The 27,647-nt window shown below is 45.5% G+C and overlaps 2 long non-coding RNA genes across 2 annotated transcripts; both read left to right on the forward strand.

The window, feature by feature from the left end:
- Positions 1 to 2,479: 2,479 nt before the first annotated feature.
- LOC103693719 (uncharacterized) lies at positions 2,480 to 11,996 on the forward strand. Its single transcript, XR_005494364.2, has 3 exons — positions 2,480 to 11,337; positions 11,526 to 11,631; positions 11,797 to 11,996. It is a non-coding gene; the product is annotated as an uncharacterized LOC103693719 (long non-coding RNA).
- Positions 11,997 to 14,145: 2,149 nt separating this feature from the next.
- LOC134482156 (uncharacterized) lies at positions 14,146 to 21,617 on the forward strand. Its single transcript, XR_010058215.1, has 2 exons — positions 14,146 to 14,533; positions 20,292 to 21,617. It is a non-coding gene; the product is annotated as an uncharacterized LOC134482156 (long non-coding RNA).
- Positions 21,618 to 27,647: the final 6,030 nt, after the last annotated feature.

Genomic DNA, 27,647 nt, shown 5'->3' on the forward strand with positions numbered 1-27,647 from the left:
AGCGGCTCTGTCTGCATAGCATCCACAGCGATCAAGCCTAGCAGTTGGAAACCAGCACCCTGTGGCATGTGGGGTGGTGGAGAGGTACAACCCTAGAGTAAGGAAGCATGTGGGCACTAACAGGGGTCAGAGCTCTCACCGTAGGACCCACATGTGTCAGCACCACAGAGCCATTCTCAGGAGAGAACGTGAATGCTAGCAAGAAACAGAAGATTGGATTTGGAGGCAAGCGATGGTGTTCACCATAAGAGCAGCACCCAGGAGGCAGTGGTTTGGGTCTTAGAACCCCCAAATGATGTCGTGAGGCCAAGGGCATTTCATCTGACAGTGCCACTGAAGCCTTGCTCTGTGACACTGAGTGCAGATGCTGGTTTTCAGAAAGACTCCAATTATGTCACTAAAGAAAACTAAAAATATAGATGTTTGTTGAACTTCTTAAGAGGTATGTCTCTATACACTGTAAAACGGAAGGTATCCCAGTCTAAATGCATGAGTAGAGGACAATATGCTGTTGTGTACCTGCAACCCAGCCCAGGGAAGGTCGAGACACGGGGATCTGGAACTCAAGACCAACCGGGCTACGTAATAAAACCCCATCTCAATGTAAAAAAATATTAAAAGGCAAGTATATTAATATACTTAACCTACTCAGAGTGCTGGCTTAAGAGCACAGTTCACTATAAAGTTAGTTTTTTTGCCTTCATGATCATATGGCTGACTGGGAGCTGTGAAGTGCTGTCGTAAATTGTTGCCATAAGAAGGTATGGCACTGCCCATGGCACACTTGGGAAAAGATCAAATGAAAAATTTGCCATACATACACACACACACACACACACACACACACACACGCACGCACACATTATGTGTGTTTGCTTTTTTTGGATAGAGACTTAATTTATTTTTCTGCTTTCAACTCTGTTATAATTTTCTCTCTCCTTTTAGATTAGTCCATAAGAATATAATTGGTAGTGAAAGTGTAAACCTTAAGAGAAACTCCATGATAGCTTTTCTAACTGTAAAGAAGTTCAGTGAAATAGAAAAATACCGAGTTTGCACTAATTAATAGTTTGAGTGTCTGGCCATCTTACTCTAGCTCTGTGATATTTGTATGTGAGTTAATTACAATAAGGGCCCCAGAGAGAGCAAGTCACACACACACACACACACACACACACACACACACGCACGCACGCACACACACGCACACACACACACACTGTTTGTGTTTGTGTCTGACTATGTAGGCCAGTATGGCCTTGAATTCCCATCCATTTGCTTAGATCTTCTAGTTCTATGAGGACAGGCATGTCCCACTATGCTCAGCTTGGGGTGACTTTTAAGTAAATATTGGTCTTAGAACTCATTCTGCAATGGCATCTTCTAAGAGCCCTGCTCGTATGTGAAACACCCCCCACATGTGAAAGAAGCTATGAAAAACTTTGATTTCATATTTGGGCACTATATTAGTCCGATTGGACTTACATAATAGAATACCACACTCAAGATGGATTGAACTGTGGACATTTACTTTGTATAGCTTGGTAGGCTGGCAGTCCAAAGTAATGCTCTAACTGGCGGTTCCTGGGGAAGGTCCACATCCCAGCTTGCACATGGGCACTTCTTTATGTTATCACATACTGGGCAGGGGAGCGCTCAGTCGGCTGTCTGGTACTTCTTCCTATAAGGGCATTTATCCCATTGTGAGTGTCCCACCCTAATGACCTTACCTAGCCAAACTTCCAAAGGCTTCATACTCAGATACTATCCCATGGAGGGTTACAGCATCAGTGTGAGGATTTGTGAGTAGTGGGGTATAATTCCATTCAAATTCTGATCCAACGTTCCATGCTTTCTACAACCGCAACCTCTTAGAGAGACACTGGAGTCTCCTCTTGGTCTTTTCCTTCTTTGCAGAGCTGAGTGAGCTCTGGGGGTTATAAAGGAGGTTGCCTTTCCCCAGGTTTACAAAGAGCAACATTAGTGATTATACTGGAATAGGTATTACTTATGAGCCTCAACTTAAGTCCACCCTATTCTAAGAATTTATATTCTCATACTTATTCTGACAATACCCCTAGAGAACGCTCGTCCTTCCTTCATCTCAGATGTAGTGCACAGACATCGTGCGAGAAATGACACAGTTCAGGGTCAGACAGGGGTATCTGGCTTCAGAGACTGTGGCCTTGGTCACCATAATCTTTAATGGTGTGGTGAACAGTACATAAACAGGAGATAGATGGAGGATGGACAGGATGTGAGGAATATACTTTTCATCCCAGGTCAAAACAGGGGCCAGTGCATGAAGCTGTTTTGCATAAAGCTGTAAGTGCAATAGAAACATGGGTGTTTGCCAAACTAAAACAGGTATAGACTTGAAGCTTCCACTTCTCCCAGTGTTAACTAGTGAAGTAAACAGCCCTGTCCTTGGCCTAACCCCAGTTTCCTGCTTTTTAGTTGGATAAAGATCAAGGTTCTCTTGATTTAGGATTACAGGATCAAGGGGCAAGACAGGGCTTGTTCAGTGACACTCTGCAGGACCCTGGGGAAGGAAGCCAAGTCAGTATCAACAGTTCTAGATGATTCTGGGGAGTGATGAGCGCCTCTCAGTAAACCCCTGCTCAGCGGTCAGCAGGTAAGACCGGAATGCTTTGCATCCTGCAGTCTAACATTCTGTCTTGTGCTGGTGGCATTTCTGTCTGACATTGACACCAGCTATTGCTACAGTGCTCATCAATACCTGTTGGGTGGCCGGAAGGAAGAAGGCGATACAGTCTAGGGACATGTGACTACCATCTGCGAACAGAACGGAGACTGAGTGTTTTGCTGAGTTGTTCAGTCTTAGCCACCCTTCCAAGCCCCAGCTTCCTCTCTTAGAGAGCATAACGAGTATGTAACCGCCTTGGGGTCACTGGCTGGTGCCCATCACGTAACAGGGCATTAAGGATGTTAGCTATTTTCCTCAGGTGCTGGGGGCTATGTTCTCTTCCTTAAAACATGCTTCTGCTAGAGCTGACTGAAGCCATCTTTCTTACTTCTGACCACAGACCTTTCCAATGCCAAGATGCTTTCGTGCTTCTGGTAAAGGGCCAATGTGTCAGGCCAAGGAAAATGCCTAACTGGAGTTTCAGAATACCGGTGGTACAGCAAGTAGTAGAGATTTGCAGAAATGGACTAGAATGACTTAAAAGAGTGATTCTCAGCCTGTGAGTTGTGACCCCTTTGGTGTGTGTGTGTGTGTGTGTGTGTGTGTGTGTGTGTGTGTGTGTGTGTGTGTGATATCAGATACCCTGCATATCAGATATTTGCATTATGATTCATAACAGTAGCAAAATTACAGTTATGAAGTAGCAACAGAATAATCTTATAGTTGGGGGGTCACTACAACATGAAGCCCACCCTTAGGAAGGGTGAGAACCACTAACTTAAAAGGGCAAAAGTATAAAAGAAAATCCTGAAGAAAAGGATACTCGACATTTTCAGCTCATTGGGGGACTTTCCAAGTTATCTTCTATGTCACAGTTCAAAAGCACCAACTCAACTGAATCGTCTTCTCTTATGAAAAGAAGGTAAAAATGTGGACTACATGATCAGGCAGTAGAAATAGTGACCACTAGTGGACTAATAGAAGTGGGGGGTGGGCAGACAAAGGGAGACAGAGACCGAGAAAAGAAGGTAATGGACTCATAATCATATCTCAGAACGTGGTTTGCTGCAGTCAATACTCTTTTAACAGACATGCTCAGGTGATGGGCAGCGATCAGCAGCCCAAGAGCTAACTGTTCCTCTCTTCTCCACAGATCTCAGGCTTGAGCGTTGGTTTTTGGGTTACTCTACTGTGACAGAGAAGGTGATATGTGTGTGTGCTGTTCTTCACGTGGGGTGCATAGCTCCGGTATCGGAAAAACAGGTTAAAAACAACCCTTAGACAGAAGAGACCGTCTGAGCAGAACTGATGAGGGGAAGAGATTTCAGCTGGCTGAGGAGGAAGGTCAGGAGGTGGCTGTGGAGATAAGACCATGGATTTAATTTCCTATCGATTTCAACTTCAGGAGGAAGAGGTTGCCTTCGCAGCAGGATGTGCCGTCCTGCAGAAGTCTGCGTTTTTGTTTTCACAGGGACTCCCCTCCCCTCCCTCCTGCAGCCTGTCTTTTTGCATGGATGCTCTGTTGGGGGAACTTGAAGGGTCTCATTGATTGCCAAGGCTATGGATGGAGCACAGACTGCATGTGGTGAAAAGCCCCGTTGTGTGGTGACCAGAAAACCCCTTGCAGGAGCAGAGGAGGCTTCCCTCAGTCACAGGATTGTCTTTCTAGCATCCTAGGTTAGTAAATGCTGACCTCAGCATAGCACTGTCCTCCCCAACCCCCTTTCTTTTCTCAGATAGGATCTATCTATGTAGCCCTAGCTGGCCCTGAACTCGTGATTCTGCAACAGTCCCCTAAGACTTGGGATGTCAAGTGTGTACCACAATATCCCCAAATTTATTTGTTTGCTTATTTGTTTACTGAAGTACCAGGAATTGAAGCCCAGACCTTGTATGTGGCAGCAAGCCCTTCCCATTCCACAACACCCTCAGCCCAGATGATCTTTACTAACAAATAAGAAATCTGGGTTTGCCTCCTGAATGAGAAATGTAAAAATAACCAGTTAAATTGAAAGTAAGTAGGGTCAACTCTTCAATGGTACTGTTTCTGGTGTATTCAGGCGTCACTTATGGTTGGTACTGCCTCCCACGGCATCTTCCTGACTTCTTTGCCTGACTACCCCAAACCAGTGTGACTGACGTGTAAATTGTGCCAGGCAAGGGATAGGTGTGTGAGCTGAGTTGGGAGCCATAGCAGCCCTCCAGTGACAGAATAGGAAAGCTCGAGAAAAAACACCGTAGGCTTTAACTGGTTACAAGTCAGGAGAAGCAGCTTTTGTAAAAGCTGATTATGGCAGGGTGATTGTCTTACTAGAAAAGTCAGTCTCACAGAGGTCGAGCCTAGAACTGCCGCTGTTGCTGTCTCCCCTGCCTCTCCTTCATCTCCTTCCTTGGGCCTCAGTTTTCTTCTCAGTGCTTCGACACTGGTTGCACCTTTCCCACTTTCTTCTGGTGTGTTTATATCTTGAGTGGTGAACAGTAAGTACCCTTGGCTTGCTGGTTCTTGTTTTAAGTCAATAAATGTGTGGCTGTGTGTGTGTGTGTGTGTGTGTGTGTGTGTGTGTGACTATGTCTGTGTATGTGTGTGTTTGTGTGTGTGTCTCTCTGTGTGTGTCTGTGTGTGTATGTGGCTCAGTGTATGTGTGTGTGTGTGTGTGTGTGTGTGTGTGTGTGTACATGTGTGTGCAAAGTGGTGAGTTTTGTCTAGTCTATAGTAGGCATGACAACTCAGGATAGAAGTCGTCCAAGGAGTCATTATTAACAGGCAGGGTGGGGAGAGTAGGGCATATAAAAATGATTCAGGCTACTTGGTGCTTTTAAATAGTTTACCATTAGTGGAGTGATCATGGTCAGGAGGTTCTAAAAAGGGGAAGAAGAACTTTGTGTAACCAGCAAACCTGAGAGTGGAGCGCTGGCTGTGCTATGAGACCGAGGATGGAGGAACTTTTATTTTGATGAGAAGGTTTGGCTAGCTCAGCTTTTATTTTCCCCTTCAAGAATGCATTCTGTTTCAAGCAGGAATAGGATGGTTAGTTAACCAGGCACAGAGAGCCAGAGTGGAGTGTAATGGTTGCTGAAGAAGACGCTTGGGAGGACGGGCTCCAGCGTTTGCAGGACGACTTGGTATTCACTGCTTTTTCTGTCCTTCATTGTCATCCCAGAATTGCTGTCCTCATGGTCTACAGTATCTGTTGTACCACTCCTCACATGAGCACTCTGAACTTCCAGAGGCAAAGACAAAAAGCCCTCTCTTCATCTAAAATATTAGATTTTTGTTTTTAAGAAACAAAATTCTTTCCTGAAGTACCCTAAATTAGTCAGGTTTCCCTAGAGTCACAGAACTTTTGGAATGAATAAATCTTTCTCTCTCTCCATACACACACACACACACACACACACACACACACACACACACACACACAATTTATCTATCAGAATCTAGTCATTGCTCAGTCCCACAAGGCTGGGTCTCAGTTGGTCTTCAGTATACACTGGAATCCTGAATCCTCTAAGCAATGAAGCAATGTCTTACTAGCAAGGCATGGACGAACAGACAGAAGAAAAGCTTCCTTCTTATATGTCCTTATATAGACTTCCAGAAGGAGGTATGACCCATATCAAAGGTGTGTCTCCTCCACCGCTCCCCCACTCCCCCCAACATTTGGATTAAGGAAGGGCGTGTATCTTCACACTTCAAGATCCAAATTAAAGGCCTACGTCTTCCAGCCTTAATATCCGGATCAAAGGCTTATGTATTCCTGCCTCAAGATCTGGATCAAAGGCAAATGTCTCCCTACCTCAAACATCCGGAGTAGCAGTGGATTCACCCACTTCAAACCAAGCAGAAAATCTCCCACAGGTGTGCCCTCCATTTCTGGATGGTAGTTGATTCCAGATATAGTCAAGTTGACAATTAAGAATAGCCATCGCCCACACCCTCCCCTGGCTTTTCCTAACAGCTTTGCTTTTGTCCATCAGGCAGCCGTGACAAGATTCCCGTGACTGGGTAATTGATAAGCAAGAGGAACTTACTGCTTGGAAGGAGGCTTCAAAGTAAAGGTATTAGCAGGCAGTGTCTGACAAGGCCCCTTTCTTGGCTCACAGGTTGCCTGGTTGCTTTGCCCTCACATCATGGAAAGGAGAAAGCGTGTTTCCTCCACTCCATGGGTCTCTTTTAAAAAGGCATTAATCACCTCCCAGGGACCTAGCTCCAAACATCCTGGTGGGTAGCTTGCAACATGAATTTGGGGTGACAAAAATATCAGTGCAGTAAGCAAGAGGAATGTCTCCCTGTTCATCGCAGGTGCATTATTACCGATTACAAGGGAGATTCTTTGGGAATGGGGAAGGGACTTGGGGTAGCAGTTGGATTGACAATCCAATGGTATCAATGACACTCTCATACCACTTTCTAGAAAGGATATTTGTCTCATTTTAGTGATTGCGCTTCATCCTCCCTCCATCAAAGATCTTCCCACTGGTGACTCTGGCTTCCATTGGCCTTACGTGAGTTCCCTGCCAGAATTTTTTCTTTGAGTTTGGTTTTCTTGCCTCTACCCTGTGCGCTCCATACAGGCCTTCACATAAGACTTCAGATCAGACAGACCTGGGTTCAAATCCCACCTCGGATATGTCTCTCGATAGCTTTGTGGCTTTGGCCAAGTTGTTTAATGTTCTTGCTGTCTGAGCCTGAATGTCTGGCTCTGAAAAGTAGTAGGAAAGTTCTTTTTCCTCATTGGTATTTGTGAGGAGCCTTTATATGGCAGACATATAATAAGGAAATTATTCATAGGTTCCTACAAAACTAACAACTCTGTGACACCCACATTAGCACTGGCTCCTTAACAGCTCACGAAGTGAAAGAGAAAAAAAATTACATATCTGAAATGCCAGAGATAGAGTGAGAGGCAAAATTGGGACCGAATCCAGGCTACCCAAAGCCTGGCCATGTAACCACTGTGCCAGTCTCCCTCCCCATGTTGTTTCTTACAGTTGACTTTATCCAGTGATGACAAACGTTCCCAACAGACAGCAGGCCTCAGAGTGCAGCTGAGCTAAAAGCAAGTTAAATGGTGTTGGATGGCAATGAGTTGGAAGGAGTAATGGCCAAGTCTTGCCTAAGACGGTGGGAGAGGTCTCAGGACGGAGTGGAGGCGTCTTGTTCCCAGTACTTTATGCAGGCTGAGATGGTCTCTTCCCAGCCACTGTGATCCCAGCATCTCAGACTTGCCTGGCTGCCCCCCCACCTGAAGCTAAGGGAAGAAACCAGGCCCAAGAATCAGAAGTTCCATGCTTCTAAGATGTCCTCGAGTAGCAGGTTATGTTCTGGGTAAGGAAAGACCAGTGTTTGAACCTACAAGTGTGAACCAGATGGAAAAGTTCTAAGTGGAGGACATGGCCAGCACCTTTGGTTTGGAGAAGCCTGTGCAGGTTGTAGCACATGACTCCATCTGATGAACGGGAGGAAGTGTCAAAAGTTCGGGGGACCCACTAGAGCCTTCAGGCCCCCAAAATCAAGGAGAAGCAACTAAATAAATAAATGAATAGAGAGGGAAATAGGGCAGGACAAAGTGAGTTATATAATTAAAAGTAGATATTAAAGAGAAAAAAAGAAAAGAAAAGAAAAGAAAACCAGCTCCCTGCTTTGCTGGCTACCCCACCTTTATGTGACTTCTCTTGATGTTTGGATGGTAACACTTCATCTGAGGTCACAGATCCAAATACCAGTGCCAGTAATAACACTCCATGAGAAGAAGCAGATGATTTACAGACCATTCTAGAAAGGTCTTTGGAGGACATATTTCTGATTTTAGTATCTTATTTTTTATTGAATTATGCAAGAGCTGTTAGGGTAGGGTGTAGGGTGGTCAGTCTGGGGCATGTAGGGGTTTCCATTGCTGTCTCTGAACTGCTCAGTGCTTCCAAACTTCTCCTTGCCCTTTGTTTTTTCCTGTTGTTGTTGCCTTTGGGTTTTGCAAATAGCATAAAGTCGGATGTTGTAAACAAGACGTTCTCCATACCAAGTTAAGTTTGAGCACCCACAAAAATGGGTCAGAGAGTGTAGTTTGATAACCGAGTATCACAGACCTACCTTCTATGAAGTCTTCTCACTGTGTACACTGAGTGGCTTGTGAGTGTCTCACAGGCCAAGATTACAGTTGGTTGCCCTCTTAGACTCCACTGAGCATTGCTAGAGCCTGGATAATGAATGGTGAGCCTGCCATTTTAAAAGAACATTTGTTTATATGATTTCACTGGGACATTGGATGGAAGAAAGATGAAGAGGTTTTTGTTTGTTTGTTTGTTTGCTTATTGTTAATTCAGATGTACAGATGTGGGCCCAAGCTTCTAAATGGCTTGTGGGGGAAGGTTTATGATGCCTTTCTTTGGAATCCAAATTGTGGCACTCTAGGACCTGTGCACTGTATTCTGGAGCTTTCATTATGTCTTGAGAAGATAAAGGGACTCTTGGGTTCATGGTGTGTCAGGAGAGTGCTATACAGCAGGTGGGAGGATGGTGACAGGAATTGTTTGGGTCACTAGATGGCTGCTTCCACAGGGTCTGGGTCTGTTAGATGCAGCATCGTTTTGGACGTATCTTGGCTTAGCAAGCAGTTACAGAATGTTCACATTCTAGATTCCTAAGTATAGAACTGGAACCCTGGAGGCTACTTCAGAGCATTTACCCAAGTTGTGATCACAAATGAGGAGACTCAGTGGGATTGACGAGCTGAGGCCAGGCTGAGCCTGCAAGAGCAGCAGAGCCCAGCACTCTAGTCTCTCTTACATACTGCCTCACATTTCTTTCTGTTGGTTGTTGTCTGTGTGGAAAGTTAGCCTTAGGAGCAGGGACTACGAAGTCAGTGAGCCCAAGTCTCATTTCACCTTTGGAAAAGAGTTGTGCACCCAGGGCACAGACAAGACAGAAACTGAGGGTAGAAACAGAAGTGGTATGGCAGCTAAGATCATCTTGTTCCCTCAAGAAAGGAGAATTGTTCTAACGCTGCCTCTGAGAGACTTCTCATCCCATCTTGTGGCCAGAATGGGGTCAAGCTGTCATCACTCAGCCTCAAGAGAGGAACCATTAAGCTGTAACCTCTGTAGTTGGAGGTAGGAGTGAGAAGGGGGTGGGACCTGGCTCTCTGGGTCAATTAATAGAGTCTGTTTTGGATGGATTCTGAATCCTAGGGAGCTGTAGAAGTGGTGCAGGCCAAGGCTAGCCTCATGCTTTGGGTCACACTATCCAGACAAATCAAGTGGCAGTAGTGGAGATGGCCTGTCTTCTTAGCCTGGTAGGACTTTCTCTGCCATCTCCCCAGACCCACCACTGGGGAGCACATGGGTGGAACTTTGGGGAGAGGGAAATGAATGAGGTCATACTATTGCAATCACTTGGAAAAAAATACAAAAACTTTCTAAAATGCAAGATGCTTTCTACTGTCACCAGACATTCTTTGGAGGTTTTCCTCCAGGTACGGCTGCCGAATGTGGAAGACCTGTAATCACACTTCTTGGGAGGCTGGGCAGGAGGAAGACAAGTTCAAGGCCTGCCTGGGCTATAGCATAAGTTTAGGGCCAGCCTGGGCAATTTAGTGAGACAATCTCTCAAAATAAAAAGTAAAAAAGAGAGCTGGGATATGATAGCTTTAGTGACCGAGTTTTGTGGCACGCAGGAGGCTCTCGATTCAACATGCAGTACTGCAAAGCAAAGAGCCAGGTAAAATTCCCCGAGTCTCCATGTCTTAGTCCTGCCTGGGCTGTCTCCAGGGTGCTGTCACAGAAGGGTTTGTGTTCACAGTGTCACGGCATGGAACACAGCTGTGCAGGGACAGCTGTCCCTCCCTGACTCGACATCTCAGGGACATGCCTTCTCTTTCCACCAACCTCTCAAAGATTCAGATATATGTGTTTTACTGAGCATGGAGCCCAGGGCAGAGGCACTGACACCAGACCCAGGAGAATCCAAGGAGAAAGAACAGGGATGCTCCACTGTCCCTGCACCCCCAGCATTGTGCCTTTCAATTGGCTTTTTCCCTTCTGGGAAGGCTGGGTTCGTGTTACAAAGACTCTGCCTGGCCCATTGTTTGTGTAGGGCCGCTTTCCCAGAGCAGGGTGGGCGTTTGATGGATTTGTTCAATAAGAGCAAGGAAGGACAAACTGGAACCAGGAAGCCACCACTCAACTATTTGTGGACTTTGGAGAAGGTCTGAAGAATTCACAACTGAACAGTTTGGCGAAGCAAGCTTTACAAAGGCATTTGAATCTTTCACTTTCCCGTGTGAAAATTTCTGTACGTCATCTTGTCGGAGAGTGTAGACTTCAGTGTCGAAGTCTGGTGGTTGCCAGCTATGCCCAGAGGGGTTTCACTGACTAAATATAATGTTCACTTTAATATTCTTCCTAGACCTCTGCTGTGTTCTAAGATCCTGCCCACCCACATGGGTTCTTTGAGAACTGGATGTGTCGTATTCTTGAAGTCATTAGGGAACCTCCAGAACACTAGAGGAATAAATAAGGTGGCTAATTTTTCTGTCTTTTCCTCTGAGGAGCTTCTTGTGGTCTGACAGAGCATATCGGATTTCTTACATAAAATGTAGAGTTGTCAACATTCAGATGCTTCAATGGCCAAGACTGTGGTATTCAGTTTCTATCAGCATGTACAGGATATCCTGCCTGGTTTTGACCTCAGGGTAAGTCAGCTGTAATTTTGGAAGAAGGTACTGTCACATAGAGCACTGAGACAGTGCCATTGGTGGTACAGAAGAAGCCACTTGTCCAGGACATTTCTCCGTTGTTGAGTCAAATTATGCAATAGTTCTATCCACTCTTCACCCCAATCCCTGATAGATTTTAGTGTTTTTTGTTTGTTTTCTCACAGAGAAGAATGACGGAGAATGCCTAGGGGGAACTTGTGAACTTTACCTGTCAGATCTTTCCTCCTGGTGTGATGTGACGTGCTCTCTCTCACCTCTCAGGAAGCAACGGTGAGATTTCATAGCTCACTGTCTTCTGGTTGGAGCAAAGGGGTGGCAAACAGAGGTCAAGTTTGGGTCATGGGGAAACTGGGAAAATCCATTCAAAATGCTCCTTGCCATGTGTGAGGAGTACAGTGGCTCCCAAAAACAGTCGCTTGCTGTGTCTTCTTCTAGGATGCGTTAACAGCCCTTGTTGGAAGGACATTTTTAGACGATCTACATGACAGGATGACATACACTGATGTTGGGGTGTTTAAAAAGAACAGAGTTTCACTGTGTAGATGTGTGGATGAAGAAATTGAACTTCGAGGAGACATTTGCTTCCAATGAAAACCAAGAGTGGAGAGAACCATTAAAATCACTTATGGACTCCACTCTTGTCTCATTGCTGTCCTCCAGCATCCCCACCCCACTCCCCAATGGCTGCGTTTGAGGGGAACATTGGAGGTGGTGACCTAAGTTAACGGATTATCTTGAAAATTGGAGTTGCCAGAGGCCTAAGCCATCCTACTGCAGCTCAGAGTGGCTGTGTCTGTTGTCAGGTCTTTCCATCCACACCAGAGCACCCCTCATTCTCTAGAGCTGGCTTCTCCCTTGCTGTGTTTGTGTGTGTGCATACCCGTCCCATCTGGACTTTGCTCCCGGCGTCCTCCTCCGGATGTTCCTGCTTATTCATCCCTCGTCAGTGATCCCCTTTACTGTGTTTCTATGACAATCCCTCCCAGTTTATATCTGACCACAACATCTAACCAGTGTCTCCCAGTTCACCGCAAGGACAGGAAGTTGGGACTTTCCCATCCCATAGATTTGTGTTTCAACAATGCTTCATGTTGAAGACATGTACGTCAAATTGATTATTCAGTCCACGGGTCATACCATTCTCAAAGTTGAGAATATACCAGAGGTGCAACACCTCCCACAGAAACCTGCCCTTCCACTAAGCCTCTTGTGGGACCTGTAGGGTGTCCCCTGAAACAAACCCAGAGTTACGGAGAACGGAATCTGCCAGAATTTATATTTGGACTTTCCATGCTGACCTCCAGCATGGACCAGGCCTTTCCTAACCACGACCTCTGTCTACCTCTATGCCAGCTCTAGGTGTCAAATTGTTGCTCTACATTAGAGGAGTTGAGGTAAAGGGAGATTACAGACTAGGAAACTAGATTATAGACTAGATCCTGAAAGGGAGATTCAGGATCCCAGAACACCATACAATGGCCATTTTGGATCTTGGTCAGTTGAAGGCGATGGTGATATCATTGACTGCAGAGTCATACAGTCTTTGAATACCTTTGCCACAGTTTGTATTTAAATGCAAAATGATGGCAGGCAGATGAGAGGGCTGGAGAGGAGTTCAGCTGGGATAGAAATGGTTTTCTTACATCTAGACTTAGAGAAGTGTTATGTTAATAAAAGGATAAAGAGAGGGGGGATTATGTTCTATGGAGGTCTGGGGAAAGGGGGTGCCTCAGCGGGCCCATGCCGAGACATCCCTTCCCCTTGAGGGACCAGCCACAGTACAGTATAGTATAGAATAGAGTTTATTCAGGGCACGGGGAGGGGAGTTAAGAGGGCAGTAGGGCAGAGAGAGAGAGAGAGAGAGAGAGAGAGAGAGAGAGAGAGAGAGAGAGAGAGAGAGAGAGAGAGAGAGAGAGAAGGAGGAGGAGGAGAGGGGAGGGGAGGGGAGAAGGAGGGGAGGGGAGAAGGAGGGGAGGAGGAGAGGTCGGCCATGAGCATGTAGAAAGAAGAGGGGAGGGGAATGGGGAGAGAAGGACAAAGTGGGAAGGGGAAGAGAGCAAGAGAGTAAGAGCAAGAGGAGAGGAGAGAGAGGAGGGGGCAAATAGCCCCTTTTATAGTGTCAGGCATACCTGGCTGTTGCCAGGTAACTGTGGGGGTGGAGCATAGCTGGCTGTTGCCAGGTAACTGTGGGGGTGGAGCTTAGGCAGAATGCTAACAAGAAATGCAACTGAAAAATTTCTAAAGAAACATAGTGTCTCTCAATCTCTCAGACTACTAAAAAACCATGGGCCCCAAATAAACGAGAATTTCCCCAGGAACCTCATACTGGAAGGAAAAGTTCAGCTGTGAAAAAAAGAGATTTCATACAATTTTAACAACTGGTCAGATCACCTCACAGGATGAAGTGGAGGCTTAGACAAGGGTGGGTCAGTGGTGATAGGACCACACCTTGACCTGACTGCTTAGGTGAGAATATCCCTAACTCTCTGTTTAAACTTTAATCGTCGCCCTCTGGAGGAAGTCCCCCTGTTGAGTCTTAATTATTAATTCAGTTCTTTCAGTCGGTTTATTCAGGGTGGGTGACTGAACCTGACTTGGGGAACAGGTTGTAACTTAAGTTCAATCCCAGTCGGACCCTTAACTGGGATCAGAACTGCAGGCTCCGGCTGGTGCGGCATGCTCAGGGGATGCGTCTAGAAAGAGGTCCCTGGGCCTCCTGGAAGTTGGGATACGCAGCGTCATTACTGAAAAGGCAGATATGATGGCCCAACCTACGGTCCTCTGACATCTGGTTGGAGATTAGGAGAATAGAGAGGCAAATGTTGAGTAAAATGGGAGTTAGGATCCGGAAGATAGAGCGAAGTGATGGTTAAACTGCCCCAGTAAAGCTAGCTCCTGGGGCCGGAGGCTCAGTTCCTGCCTCAAGTCTGTCTAGAGATCTGGGCATAAGCTCGGGTTAGGAGAACAGCTTCCAGCTGTTTTCTGTCAGCCCAAGGCAGTGGTCAAAGCCTGAGATCTGTCTGGACTTTGCAATCCTGGAAGGCTTTACTGCAGACCAAAGAGCTGCCAGGAGGCCCCAGAAATGCCTGAGAACAAAGAGGCTGTAAACACACGCTGAAACCTTTTACCAACTGGCTGTGGCCCAAACCAAAATGAGAAATGAATTGCTGAGGTAAGCAAGTCTCTTCTCTCTCTCTCTCTCTCTCTCTCTCTCTCTCTCTCTCTCTCTCTCTCCTCTCTCTCTCTCCTCTCTCTCTCTCTCTGTGTATGTGTGTGCGCGCGTGCGTGGTGTGTGTGTCCTATCAGTGTCCCAAGTTGTTGGGAAAGAAAACCCTGCATTAAATAGGAATGTTTAGTTTGGACCATTGAAAGCTGTGGGACAAATGAATACAGCAAATTTGTTTTATACACATTTTTTTCTCTACTGAAAAATTGTTCAGACGAGACTGAGAAATATTGGCAGCTCATCTCTTATACATACTAACACTGGGAGAGGAAGCCAAGTGTTTGCTCAAGTCAAGGGTGTGTCTTCAGAAGAGCAAAGGTCACAGTTGCAGTTAGAGGAACGCTTCTTCCTGTTGCTGTCCGCTTTATCGAGCTTTATGGATGAAACAGGCAGGCCCCTGGGAGCTGGCAGGGACTCCCTGTAACTTTTAAAAGCACTATTTTCTTTGCCCCTATTGGACAGAGAAAGAAGCTGATGTTCAGGTTACATAGGTAATTTATTCAAAGTCATGCTGTCAGAATCTGAACTCGGGCCTCTCAGAGGAGATCTGATCTTCCTGATAACCCAGGCTGCATTGGCTGCTATTTCTCCGTAAAACACAAATGAAACATCCTTGGTCAGTTGAGTGTTCATCAAGAGGATATGCGAAAATGTATTCTCAATTATTCTCCTTCATCAACATTAAACCTCGAACTTAGGGCTTTGTGCAAGCTAGACAAACACTTTACTAATAAGCTATATTTTCAACCTATTTATCTTAATTTCATCTAATATTATTTCTTCTTTCACAGGTTTATATAATGTCCAATGCACCTCCCCACCCCCATCTCTCTTATCCCGTCCCCATCATGATGAGTCACTCCTTCACAGCAAGTCTTCCTCCTCCTTTTGTCTTTGGTATGCACACATGTATTTGCATGAACGTGCATGAGGGGTTATTTACTTTAGGAAGGGCAGCTTACCAGGGCGACATCACTGATGAGTGTGATTCCTCCTCCTTCCGCAACCATCAATGGCTCAAAGGTCCTCAGCGGGCACCCAGGAGTTCCACCAAGCCATGTGCTGATGGATCTAGTCTGGCACAACACTCAGGTCGTGTCCAAAAGTCAGTGTTTCATAATGTTCCTTTCCATCCTTGGCCTTTGACATTCAGTCTGTTTTGTGTTCTTCTGTGTTCCCCAAGATGGGATCTGATGTCCCATTTAGGGCTAAACTCTTGGGAGCCACTTAACCTCAGCCCTTGAGTCTGCGTCAGTAGTTACCTGTTACTCACTGCAATAGAACCATTTCTGATCAAAACTGAGGGCATCCCTAATTTATGGGCACAAGCATAAGCATTTGACTGTATGTACACTTAACAAAACAACAGTAGTAGGTGTCCCCTCCCTCAAGGTCTATGACCTCCCCAGTCATGGACTTTAACTAGGTTAACAGTACCAAGCATGAATCCCCATACCCCTTTGTAGAGTAGGCCTCGAATCCTTAGTCAGAAGGCAGTTACTTCCTTAACAGGCATGCCACTTTTGCACTAGTAGGAACATTTTGCTTGCCCTCTCTTTATTTTTAATCTTGAGACAAGATCTCACTTATTTTGCACAGACTAGCCTTCAACTCACCTGGTAGCCTAGGCAGGCCTTGAACAAACAGTATTTCTGTCTCTGTGGTGGTTTGAATATGCTTGGTCCAGGGAGTGGCACTATGAGGAAGTGTGGCCTTGTTGGAATTGGCATGACCTTGTTGGAGGAAGTGTGTCACTGTGGGGGTGGGCTTTGAAACCCTTCGCCTAGCCACGTAGGAGCCAGTCTTCTCCTGTTTGACTTCAGAACAAGCTGTAGAACTCTCAGCTCCTCTAGCACCTTCATTGCCTGGATGCTGCCATGTTCCTGCCTTGATGATAATGGACTGAACCTCTGAACCTGTAAGCCAGCCCCAAGTAAATGTTGTCCTTTATAAGAGATGTCATGGTGTCTGCTCACAGCAATGGAAACCCTAATGAAGACATTCCCCAAAGCTTGGTTTACAGGTCCACACCAGCTAATATAGATAATGTCTTGGTTTAATCAGATTTCGGCTATGTGTGGTACTCAAGAAGACCCAGGTGGCAAGAGCTGGATCCTGTTTCTAGATCTTTAGTGCTTTTACTTTTTTTGGAAAGATAAATATGCCATAGCTCTGGATCCCTTACGTCTTAAGACTCAGTAAATTCATGTATATACTTAGACATAAGCTCTTCACCTATGTTGCTACATGTGGTTTTTCTGATTTTTGGATTGAAGTCAGGCCAGGCATCTGTGGTTTTTAATTGGGCTGGTGTTTTGGGAGGGGCCTTAGCCAGAGGCCTTTACTCTGATGCATTGTGAGCTTTAGGGATAGTATAAATCACAGTTTAACATCTGGGAAGATCTTTGGCCTTTTTCCATGAAGGGCTTGCTGCTAGAGATTCAGTGAGATCTTATGAGGTTGTGATGCCTGTTTGTGGGAAAGGGCTCAACCAGCAAAAGGGTCTGGTAGAACACGCTGTTTTGGTATCACATCTGAGTCTGAACACCACAGTCAACTTCATATAAAACAACATGAGTAAAATAAAACCATCTTACACAATTGTTCCACTCATCCATCCATCCATCCACCCATCCATCCATCCATCCATCCATCCATCCATCCATCCATCCACCCATCCATCTACACATCCATCCATCCATCCATCCATCCATCCATCCATCCATCTACCCATCCATCCATCCATCCATCCATCCATCCATCCATCCATCTATCCATCCATCTACCTACCCATCCATCCACCCACCCATCCATCCACCCATCCACCCATCCATCCATCCATCCATCCATCCATCCATCCATCCATCCATCCATCCATCCATTTATTCTGTCTTTCTGTCTTTCTGTCTTTCTGTCTTTCTGTCTTTCTGTCTTTCTGTCTTTCTTTCTTTCTTTCTTTCTTTCTTTCTTTCTTTCTTTCTTTCTTTCTTTCTTTCTTTCTTTCTTTCTAGAAAAGGTTTTTCTGTGTAGCCCTGGCTGTCCTGGAACTTGCTATGTAGATGAGGCTTACCTCAAACACACAGAGGTCCACTTGTCTTTGCCACCCCTGTCCCCCACCCGAGTACTGCAATTAAAGGTGTTTGCCACCACCACCCAGCTGCTGGCTGCTCTTTTCTCTCTTAAAAAATTATTTTATTTTAAGTCATGTATAAGTTATTTTAAGTCATGTATATGTATGTATATGTCTGTCTTCTGTCCCTGTGTGGGGTATGCATAAGTGTATGGGTGCCAGAGAAGTCATATACTCTAGGAGCTGGAGTTGAGCCACCATGTTGGTGCTGGGAACAGAACCCAGGTCTTCTGGAAGATTAGACAGTGCTCTCTGAGCCATCTCTGTGGCATAACTGATATTAAGAAAATGATTCGAGTGAAGAAGCAGATAATACCTTACATCTTTCTATGCTTTTTCTCATATGGTCACTTAAGGCGTGTCTGTTAAGTGTTAAGACATCTGCTAGTCTGTCAGGAGAACATACAAAAAAGCAAGATAGTTGTGCAACTCAGGATATCTAATACTCACCAGAACATTTTTTTTCTTTTTGAATTATTTACTTATTATATGAATACACTGTAGCTGTCTTCAGACACACACACCAGAAGAGGGCATCAGGTCTTATTACAGATGGTTGTGAGCCACCATGTGGTTGCTGGGGTTTGAACTCAGCACCTCTGGAAGAACTGTCAGTGCTCTTAACCACTGAGCCATCTCTCCAGCCCAGCACAGTTTCTTAAGTGAGATCAAAACAACAATCTCCGAATTCTAAACACTTTTTAAGATGGGGAAAGTTGGTACAGACAAGAAAAATTATTGGCTTCAACTTACACACTGAATTGTTCTCAAAGCTATGTAGTGGCTTGGGTGTTGTTCTATACTTGGGTGTAGCAAGAGCAAAGCTATGTCCATGGAGCTGACATGAGGGGTGACTGCTTAAGCTACAAATGCTGTGCTGAGCTTCTGAACCTCTGGGCTCAAAAAGCCACAAGTCAGTGTGAACCAAGGCTGGGCTTGTTTTAGCAAGTTAGCTGTAGGGAACCCCATGAGTTCCATAGAGATGCGTGCCCAAGTAGATCTCTCTTGCCCCACCCCTTTTGCATCTATGTAAGAGTGTGTCTGAGAACCATGAGCTCCTTTTGAAGACGAGGAATCTATCTCTTTTTTTGTTAGTAAGTTCTAATGCCCCTGAAGCAAAAACCGTGCCTGCTATAGAGGGGAGCAAGCTGTCAGGGAACATGGCCTGCTTCAGTGCTGTGTACACTGCAGGTGGGCTGTCCCGTCTCCCCAGATTCACGCAGTATAGTTTGAGCTATATCCAGTGGAGGACAGGAAGTGTGCAGAGGCTCTCCAAGTAAAGGTTTCCCTTTGATGTTCCCTGTGGACACTGCTTAAAATCAAACACCATGCAAAGCCGTCTTTCTTTGTTCTTGTCTCCTCAAAGAACTGGCTGATTTAAATGCCTCCAAACATGGCTGAGGGAAAAGATCACAAGGCCAGGACTTATGAAAACTAGTTTCTGATCTTGAGTCTATGTACGGGATAAGCAGCTGGGGTCTTGATCAAGTGCTCAGTCTCTAGACCTCTCTATCCCTGCCTTTAAAGTATGAAGATAAACTTCTAGTCCCCCACCCCCATGAGCACCCCCAAAATGCAGATTGCCACAGAATTCACTGTGACAGCAGATATTGATGTTGTAACCTGCATTATAATTCTGCCTGGTTAGCGAACTCTATGGAGAGCCCCAAGTGGCGTCAATTTCAACTTTCTGTGGAGGCTTAGGTGCCGAATAGAAGAGGAGACTTTTATTGTTTTTGTTGCAATGTTATCAATCGATCACCAAGCTCGTGGAGCAGCCAGAGTCTGCTAAAGTGCTTTGCTGTGTTACGCCTCCTGCCCTTGAGCAACACAGTCGTTTAGTCCTTTCTGTTCCACCACTTTATAAATGATAAGTCCATGCTTTCAGAAGGCTAATTAGTCCAGCTCATGGCTAACAGGTGACAGATCAGGATCAAAACTGGGTCTGTGTAGTTCCAAAACTCTGTGTTTTGAATCTGTAGCTTTTAGTGTCAAAGGGGCACATGGTGTGTGTGTGTGTGTGTGTGTGTGTGTGTGTGTGTGTGTGTGTGTGTGTGTGTACAGATATGCAGGTGTTGCTGTTTTGAGGTAAGAGTGTTTCATATGTTCTGGTCTTCTTCTTTATTTCTGCAGTGTGAAGGCCTGTCCATTTTCTGGGGGATACTAGAGTCTGGCAAGAATCCAGAGCTCAAAGCTCCTGTCGTAATCCTAGCCCAGAACAGTGCAAGGGTAACTAGACACTTTTCAGGAAGGCAGGGAAACATGCAGGCCAGGTCAGAATTGCAGCTGACTTTGCCTGTGCTAAGAGCATCCAATAATTGGGCCCTGGTGACCTGTGTGTAAGAACCAAAGGAGATCTCCAGAGGGAAACAGACAGGTGCAACTTCTAAAACTTTTGTGACCCTTAATTTCAGCGGCCAGATGTCTCTCAATGAATTAAAAAAAGAAAGGCAATTTCATTCAATTTTCAATCCAAGGTTGCAAGCGCTTTCGACTCTGGTGAGGGGGAGCACTCAGTGAGACCCAGGAGACCTTGATTTCAAATGGATTGGCTTTGCTTTCTGTTCACATTAGCAAAGGTGCCACTGATGAGCCCTGAGGACATTAAAACCCAGAACACATAAACCAGGATGAGAAATTAATCAGAAGATGAAAGATGGCGGCTTCAGGGACACTGGCTGAGCCTTCTGCATGCTCCTGGGACCTCATTTCAGACCAGCAGTACCATCCCGTGCTGTGATGATGACTTATATGTAGACATCACCTCTGCTGGTGGACAGCCTTCTGATCTGCTGAGTCCCTTCACAGCAAATCAAAGAAAACATGACAAAACGCCATAAACCCATGCCTTCCCCTGTGTGTCACAGCCTGGTGGCTGGAACAGTTTGTTCAAAAAGATCAAAGAGGACTGGAGTGCTGTTGTGTCTGTGTTCTGCGAAGGCCCCGGGCCACACACTTCCCACTCAGTGTCCTCACTGGTGTCATGAGAACGAGTTTCTGCAGACCTGCTTCCTAATTGAAAGACCACATTCCTTTTCCTGGGTGTATGGCTGCTGCTGTTTCCTCTCATGGCTGGGTAGGCTAAACAACTGTAGAGCCCTTGGGTTCCCCATACTGTTCCTCCATTGTTATGGCTTATGTCTCAGGTGGCCCCAGCAAACCCCTTTGAATCTCACAGTCTGTACTGAGGGGCAACTGGGCTGATTGGTATACATACACATGCATATACACACACACATACACACATACATATGCACACACTATATACACACATGTACATGAACACACATCATATACACACATGTATACACATATACACACATACATACATACACATACATATACACACATACATATGCACACATACTATATATACATATACATATGCACATGCATATACACATACATATACACACATACATATACACATACATATGCACACACTATATACACACATACATATACATACATATATACACATATACATATGAACATGCATATACACATATACACACATACATACACACATATACGTATGCACATACACATACATATACACATGTACATATGCACATGCACATACATATATTGTTTCACAGAGACCTGGAAGCCCTGAGCACCTGGCTGAGGTCCCAAGAATCTATGCTAAAACCCAGCTACCATGACCTTTATATTGGCCCTTTTGGTCACTGAAAAGTATCAAAGCGGGCACATTATTTGAGAAATGTTTGGATGACAAGACAAAGGGACCCTGACTTGAGGAGTGTGGTCTCTACTGTCATCTGGGTAAGAAGCACTGAGGACTGCCCTCAAAGTGGCAGTGTAGGAGCAGCTCTGGGTGCTTTGAAAGGGCTTCCCCTCTCCTTCCCGTCTCCCCGTGAATACAGCTTAAACCCAAAAGACACAAGTCTGGGATTCACTAATTAAAACCACCCGAAAGCAAGGTTAAAAGGACTGAGGCTGGGAGAACCAAGACAAGTGCCTTGGAATGTCTTCTGGTGAGCAATGGCAAGACTCAGGGAAGGCTTTGGTCCCCTGCAACAGGGTGGCTCTGGATGAATCACACACAGCAGAACAACGGGGCTATTTCTCTGGAGTCATTTGTCAAGTTGACATCCCTGCCCAGGGTTATTTAGGGTTTTCCAAAGCCTCGTCTCCTTCCCCATGGCAGGAAGCACCTGGGTAGCTGTGGAGCTGTGGTTTTGCTCAATAGCACTTTGATATCCCTTAAGGCATCAATTACCTTTCTGTCCCTGCTGGCAAGGACTTCGGGGGAGGCAAAGCAAGGGACACTGAAAGAGGAGGAAGAGGGTGGGCAGTACCCTTGAGATCTAAGGCTGGACACTGTTGGGGGCTGGGGGAGGCTTCCCATTGATTTCTGTGAGATTCTTCCAGGAAAGTGCTGTCTGCATTTTTGGCTACCTGGACCTGGAGAACAACTGGAATGGCGAGGTGATAGGGGAAGAGGTCCCCTTCCTGAGCAGAGCTGTGTTCCTTGTGGAGCCTCTAGTTCAGTGCTTTTTAACTTTCCTAAGGCTGATACCTTTCAATAGAGTTCTGCACGCATGCGGTGGTGACTCACCAACCGTAAAATTATTTTCATTGCTATTTTTCTTTTTTTTCTTTTTTTCTTTTTTTTCTTTTTTTTTTTTCCAGAGCTGGGGACCGAACCCAGGGCCTTGCGCTTCCTAGGCAAGCGCTCTACCACTGAGCTAAATCCCCAACCCCTCATTGCTATTTTATAACTATAATTTTGCTACTGTTATGAATCCTGATGTAAATATCTATGTTCTGGATGATCTTAGGTGACCCCTGTGAAAGGGCCAATTGGTCCTCACAGGGGTCATGGCCCACAAATTGAGAACCATTGCTTTAGATGCAAAGCGAGCCTGTCAGATGTGTATGTGTGACTGGAGCAAACCTGGTCTTATGATTCAGGTGACTTGAGAGAGAAGGACATGGGGAGGACTCAGAAGAAAAAGCATAGAAATAATTAGATGTGGAGAATGAGCCTCTGAAAGCAGGAGTCAGGATGTGGAGTCTAAGGAAGGCAAGGCATGAACCAATTACCCGTTGTAATTATGGGGATAATAATCACACGGCTCTGTGTTACTGGTCATTTCCACTGGCGATGTGGGGGTAGAGATGCTTTGATGGTGCCTGAGGGCTCTCGCTCTTCATGTGCTAACTTATCGAGCTGTTTTTATTCATGGGCAGTTGCTTTATCTACTAGAGATTTGTCTGAGGGAAAGTGACTTGCTCTGGGCTGCAATGTACCTGTGTCTCTCCTCAGTTTCCATCACCACACATCCCAGCTTCGTCTTAGGATCTGAAACTTCTATCTGGACATTTTCTTTCCTGGGCCTCTTTGGCTCCACTCTGTATACTGAGGTCTACATAGCTCCCTTAAATTCATGCTGCCTTGTGACTGTGTCCTAGTCAGAAAACAGTGACATGTGTATTAGTTAGCTTTTATTTGCTATAGTAAACAACAGAAATTTCTAGGGACAAATGATCTAAGGACCTTCTCCTAGGTCCCACCTCTTAACCATTCCTCTTCTTCCCAACAGCACCACAGTGAGACAAAGCCTTCAACACACAGGCCTTTTGGGGACCCCAGGAGCCAAACTATAGCAATGCCTATTCTAGCCACAAATTCTAGCACCAGGTGCATGGAGTGCCTGTGATATCCCATTCTACTGAGCCTGGGGAAAACAATGGAGTGCCTGTGATATCCCACTCCACTGAGTCTAGGGAAAACAATATGGCACAAAATACAGGAGAGCCTCCAGAAACTCATTCAATCTTTGTCTCTTTGTGTTGGAATCTTTTAAAGACCCCATTATGTGGTTTCTTTATGTCTTTAGGATCTCAGGACATACAAAACCTTCTTTCCCATCAGCCTGTTGCGTTGACTATGCCCATGGCTCTCCTGGCTTTTCTTCTCTCTGAGAGTTCCTCAGAGCTCACACAGAGCTTCTTTCTCCTCTGAGGCCAACACTAGTCCCACCTACCACTTCAGGATAATTCTGGTGGTTGCTTGGGGTTTATAATTCCCTAGGTTCTTGGATCCCCAGTGTTCTTTATGTAGCACTAGAAGGTTTCCGAGAAGAGAGAGCACCTAGGAGTTCCTGAGTCTGCTCCCAGCTCCTGTTCCCATGTTCTTAGTGGACAGGCTCTGAGGCATCTGTCCAGTGGACCATCCCTTCCTAGCTAGGGTTCTGTTCTGAGTGGTGAGCCAGGGTCAGCCAGGTGTGCCAGAACATTTGGTATTAGTAAGAAAAGAGAAAGGTCATTGCATGTCAGAAGTCAAGGGAAAAAGGCTTTGGGGATCTTTTTATAAGAGGGTCTTATTTTGCAGGTATGAAAACTGAGCAGTGACAGATGCCTTGTTCTCTTCGCACTGTTGGTTCTCCACAGCCCAGTCATTGGACGCATTAAGAACGTAACATTCCATTGGCACACGCGGAAGAAAGTGTATTTGGTTCCTATTGTGACTGTAACAATAACCCCTGTCCCCAACAATCACATGTTTATTGGCTTAGCCAATGCAAATTTGTCATCTAACAGTCTGTAGTTACCACTGATGCCAGACAAGGCCATCCTCTGCTACATATACAGCTGGAGCCATGGGTCCCACCATGTGTACTCTTTAGTTGGTGGTTTAGTCCCTGGGAGCTCTGGGGGAGGGTCTGGTTGGTTGATATTGTTGTTCTTCCTATGGGGTTGCAAACCTCTTCAGCGAGCTGAGAACTTTTTAGGGTGGTAGTGGACATTATTCTTCCTACTACTGGGATGGAGAAAGACAATAAACAAAACTCTCTTTTTTTCTCTCCCTTTCTCTCTTTCTCTCTGTGTATCTCTATGTGTGTCTTCCTCTCTTTAGTTCTCTGTGACCTGAAACATTGCTCTAAAGATTAGCTAGATGATTACACTTAACCCCATGCTTCTTTTATCAACAATAAGTTCGTGAATCCAATGGAGACACAGGAAAGGAATGGTCATGTTGACACATGCAGAGGAGACTCACATATGTTGACACATGAGATGAGAACCAAGGGCAGACTCCTAGTTCTAAGCACTGAGACTTCCTAACTCCTGATAGGTATGTGTTCAATTTGTACAGGGTCACTGGTGTGAAACACCTCAGTGGAACCCTGGACTTGAAGGTCTGCTGGCCACTAAGCCGGCTAATAGGAATGAAGGGACGGTCAATGTTCTACAGGATTGAAGGAGAGAGGTGACCTCAGGCTGGCATGACTGCAGAGTCGCCATCTCACAAAACCTAGGACAGTGGTTCTGACCTTTTTGGGAGTCAAAAGACTCTTTCACAGGGGATGCCCAAGACCATTAGAAAACACAGATATTTTTATTATGTTTCATAACAGTAGCAAAATTATAGTTATGAAGTAGCAATGAAAATAATTTTATGGTTGGCGGCTCACCACAACATAACTGTATTAAAGGGTCACAGCATTAGGAAGGTTGAGAACCACAGTCCTAGAGAATTTTAGGTGCTTTCTTGTTCTTTGCTACCCAAAGAATGACCCTGTAGACCTTTGAACACCTAACAATTCCCCTTTTTGTTCAACTCTGCTTAGAAGTAGGAAATTATCTAGATTTCCCTATCTTTCTAATTCTCCAAGTCTACAGTTTTCTGCAAACCCCAAATATTACCTGTAGTTATAAGTGGTAAGAAAATGGGACAAACTCTCGTGTTTGGTCTTCTCCAGGACGGTGGGACAGTGATTGTCACTGTATCTTTGTGGAGAAACGTGAGACCCAGATCACATATATCTTGTGGCCCTGCTTATGCGACAGAGGACTGGGCAGAAGACCCAAGGCTGGTGTCATCTGCCTGTTGTGGCCTGATGGCGTTTGCAGGTCTCCTTCTCTCAGATGTCATAATGGTTGCTGTTTGATTCAATTTAAATGGCCTCCTGCCCTTGTCACAGAGGGGTCTATGATGCAGGAGTCTCAGCTGTGGCACTCACATACTCACCACAGTGGGCCAGTCAGCACCGTTCCTTAGGGACCCTTCCACGGGATTAGCTGGGGTGGGAGTAGAGGTGGGGGTGAGTAGAAGCACATTTCTGCTTAAGTCACAGGCTACCGGAGATAAACTTCGCTGGCAACCACATCCTCACCTCCTGGAATGACGAGGTCTGGGAAAACAGCAGGAGGCGGGCGCTAACAGAGGAGTGTGGGAACACTCTTGTGGGGGGCATTTTAGCATCTCTCTGTCTGCTGTCCTTTGGCCACACAAACAAATATGTTTCCATTTGTGGTTTTTATTGACTCAAGATGTGCTTTTTCCATTTGCAACCCCTGAGTCCTGAGTGACTTTTGTTCTCGGGTTTTCCTACCTTTTTCAAGAGTCTGAAAGGCAAACTAAAGATGATATAAATGAGAGTGCACCCTGTCCATGGTGGTTCTGAAGGGCAGCAGGCAGAAAGAGGATGAGAAGTAATCCAGGTGAGACATTCTGGAGTTATCAGCACAGGGTATCCTGGAGTCCTGCCTGCTTCCTGTCTCACCCTTTGGACTCCATCTTTGTTGAAATGAGTCAGGGCCCCTACCCACAGACTCAGGCTATCCTTGAAAACCCCAGGGGCTGTGCTCATGTTCCGCATATATACCAAGCATAAGTTAGACATTCAGAGTCTTTAATAGAGGAACTGGATGCTTTTCTTTAAAGCTTTTTTACGTATTTATTCACTGTGTGTGGGGAGGTGAGGTGTGCGAGCCATGGAAAGTTTGTGGGAGCCAGAGGATTATTTGCTGAAGTTGTTTACCACTCTCCTTCCACAATGTGAATTCCCAAGGAGTGAATGTAGATCTTCAGGCTTGGATACAAGTACCTTTACCCACTGAACCATCTCTCCAACCGGAGCTTAGTGTTTTTGGCAAAAGAGGAGATGAACGAAAGGACTAGAGGAGAAGAAAGGAGAGAGTCAGGGAAGGTAAACACAGAGCACAGGGCAGACACAATTCCATCAGTACGACGCTGGATAAAAATGACTTATGTGTAAGGCTATACTAGTTTCAACTTGTCATCCGGAAGTGACAAGAAGAAACGTTACTGTGATGACATATGCTAAGAGTTAGGTGTGTCTGGCTCTAGACAAAAAGGCACACCTAGGTAAGATGTGCAAGCAGAAAGGTCGGTGGACAATTAGTCATAAGGGCTGTTGAGGGAGGAACAAGAAAGGTTGGGTCCACGTTTTAACCAGAAGTTAAATAAAAACATGTGGAAAGTGTTTTTCAGATTCCCGTGTAAAGCTGGGAACAGCATAGACAAGAGAGGCTGCAGTGTCTCCCTCAGAGGGAGGCTGTGAAGAGCAGCTAAGCTGACTGTGTCGCCAAGCTTGTTTGTCTGCCTCTACTTCGCTGTAGTCACATCTGCTTTCCACTAACATGTGGGGGAAGCCAGTCGTCCCCTTGGACCGCTAACATAATCTGTCTGTGGGGTTTACATTTTTTTTCTGGCGGAGTTAACTTTTGTGTGTTTGTTTTTATGAAGAAAGGATTTTGTGTATTTATTTCTGCAAAAAACCAATTGAACAAAACCTACGTGGTTACTCTCAAACTTTTAAACCATCCGGGATTTGGATATAGTGATTTGGATACAGTGTTTATTTGTGCTGCTGCCCATGAGTCAGAGTTGGATCTGAAAGGCCAGAAGACACCTGAACTTTTGACTCTACTCTTAGGCTCACACACAGCCGAGTGTGCATTGTTCTATCTTAAAACTGGAAAACAAGAAACTATTCATATCTTGTTCTCAGAGCCTTTCCCCCTCTTAGAGACTGCACCACCCCCAAATGCTTCCAAACACCCCAGGAAACCACAGCATCATTGTGAAGAGACTAATCACCACACACCACTTGATTTTCCTTCCTGGACGTCATGGGCCAGGACCCTGTGGTT

This window comes from Rattus norvegicus, chromosome 15 (assembly GCF_036323735.1).
Source record: "Rattus norvegicus strain BN/NHsdMcwi chromosome 15, GRCr8, whole genome shotgun sequence".
In the NCBI taxonomy this organism is placed as follows: Eukaryota; Metazoa; Chordata; class Mammalia; order Rodentia; family Muridae; genus Rattus; species Rattus norvegicus.